The sequence below is a fragment of the Felis catus genome, chromosome B1, assembly GCF_018350175.1.
Source record: "Felis catus isolate Fca126 chromosome B1, F.catus_Fca126_mat1.0, whole genome shotgun sequence".
Classification (NCBI taxonomy): Eukaryota; Metazoa; Chordata; class Mammalia; order Carnivora; family Felidae; genus Felis; species Felis catus.
In genome coordinates this window covers 150975631-150978541 of record NC_058371.1, presented here as the reverse complement: position 1 = coordinate 150978541, position 2911 = coordinate 150975631, and positions in this window count along the sequence as shown.

Here is a 2911-nt window from a genome sequence, read left to right as displayed (position 1 = left end):
AGCAGGAAGGCAGCCATGTATAAGCCAGGAAGAGAGGTCTCACCGGAAACCAACCTTGCTAGCATCTTGATCTTAGAATTCCAACCTGCCAGACTGTGAAAAAGCAAATTTCTGCTGCTTAAGCCACTCAGTTTGCAAAGTTTTGGTATGGTGGCTTGAGCTAATACAGACAATAAAATGATCTTGCAATATTTCACATATTTTGACATTGTTATCATTAAAGGTTTTTTTAAGATCCTATGAAAACAAATTTAAAGTTTCATATTATAGGGAAGTAAATCCAGTTCTCTGTTTTTATTAATGAATTTGATGCTAATTATGAGCTAGAACATGCAAGTAAAAATAGAATGAATAAAAACAGATTAAAACAATATTCTTAGAGTATTTTTAATATCTTACTACATCCAGATAAATGTATGTTTTCTCTAATTTTATATTACTATGTCATAGTAATGGATTTGAAATCTTTGAGACGTCCATTCAATCCGGCCAATATTTTTATAGGGGGACACCCAGGCTCAGGGTAGTTAAGTGATTTATTAAAGGGCAGAGTTAAGTCTTGACAAAAATGGGATTATAACTAGTCTACTATATTCAGTGAGTGTTCCTTTCTGCTTTCTTAAATACTTCCTTCCTTATAAAATGTGTTTTAGGCAATAACTGAGAAAACTTAGTTAAGTTTTATGTAGATTCAAAAAGATAAAAAAAATTATGGCTTCTAGGAGATTTTATAGTGAAATAACAGCTGATTTGGGATTATAAATGCTAGTTACATTATTCTCTTAAAATCCACTGTACCATACATGACATTTACCCACTCTCCTACTCCAAGCTATATATTTTCTTTATAAAATAACTTACCAACTGTAAAGGGAAAAAATAGGGATGCTTAAAGTCACAATGGACAAGACCAGAACTTTCATGACTTAATGCACACAAAAAAACATATTTTTGCTGAAACTACAGTCTGTTGGAAATCAGACAGTCCTCCTCCAACTTAGAACTACATTATTTAAACTACATGGCCACCACAGCAGGTAAAGAGAGAGAGGACAGAGAATCAAAGGCTCTTAATTCTCTTGGCCCACTCATCACGTTTGCTCTCAATTTATTGACAAGAACCAGTCAGATGATTCCAACCTAATTGCAAGGGCACCTATAAAGTATAGGGGATGCTATGGGCTGAACTGTGTCCCACCAAAATTCACACAAAGCCCTAACCCCCAATGTGACTGTATTTGGAGATAGGACCCATAAGGAGGTAATTTAGGTTGGATGAGGTCATAAGGGTAGGGCTCTGCTCTGATAGGGCTAGTGCCTTTATAAAAAGATACACTAAAGAGCTCATTCTCTCAATCTTTCTCTTCCTACACACTCACAAAATGGTCATGTACCACACATAGTGAGATGGCAGATGCTTACCAGCCAAGAAGAGAGGCCTCAGAATAATAACTGCCTTGGTGGCACCTTGATCTTGGACTTCTCAGCCCCCAGAACTGTGAGAAATAAATTTCTGTTGTTCAACTCATCCATTTGGGGGTATTTTCCAATGGCAACCCATGCTAAGACACTGGGATAATGAATGCTTGTTAAGTTGTCTCTCTCCTTTTCCTTTGTTATTATTGCTGCTGTTATTTTAGTTTACATTCTTATTTTACATAATGGAAATTAGAGGTCAAGTAGGACAAATTCTTTGAATATTAGTTGATTAGAAGTTCCTTTTGTCCAGAGCAAATGTGTGGCAGGTAAGCACACTTAATGTATTTATAAAAATTGTGTAGGGGCGCCTGGGTGGCTCAGTCGGTTGGGCAGCCGACTTCGGCTCAGGTCATGATCTCGCGGTCCGTGAGTTCAAGTCCCGCGTCAGGCTCTGTGCTGACCGCTCAGAGCCTGGAGCCTGTTTCAGATTCTGTGTCTCCCTCTCTCTGACCCTCCCCCATTCATGCTCAGTCTCTCTCTGTCTCAAAAATAAATAAACGTTAATTTTTTTTTTTAAATTGTGTATCATATGAATGTGACTTTGGGTCAGGAAAGCCATTCAGTTTATTGGCTAAGAGCCTGGACTCTGAAAGCAGTCTGGATTTGAATTCCAGTTCTATCCACTTCTAGTTGAATGGCTGTGGGGAAAATCACCTTTGTGGCATCCAATTTCTCATATGTAAAGTATGGATAATAATTCACCCAGTTGTAGGGTTGTTAGGCAACTAAACTGAAATAACATTTGAAAAGTAAACGGAGCAATGTTTCACACACAGTAAGTGCTATTCCTGCATTAGTTAAAATAAATGAAATAAATAGATTTGTCCGAGAAATTTAGAGTTGGAACAATACTTTCAAGATTGACTAAAACTACAAAAACAACTCCGTTTTTAATATTGCGGACTTATTAAATTGATTTTTAATTTTGCATTCCTGAATATTTAGGATGCCTTAGAGAATAGTAAAATCCCATGCATGCTCCACATAAAGAGGTGTTTGACAGCCAAGTAAATTTGAAGAATTCTGCATATTAAATCAGTTGACAAAGAAGTCATTCAGAAAAGAAACTGTTTAGGTTTGTTTAGCCAAGAGATTTGCTAACTTATTTTGAATATGAAACAACTTAGCAACATATTTGAACCTCCAGGAAAACTAATGCTTCATGAACACATTGTGAAAAATGCTGTCATAGAAAAACCCTAGCATGTACTAAGGAAGCAATAAAATATGACTTAGTTAACTGGAATGTCATAAAGTAGACAGCAGGTTCCTGGGACTATCAACTATGGTTGAAATAGGAGACAAATCAGTAGGAAGAACTAACTAGTGGCAGTTGCTTAGGGGAATCTCATTCTGTAGCTTATTATAGCTGAAGTACATGGTCAGAAGTCAGATAAGACATAAAGGTGACTTGATATTGAGTTAAATTTTG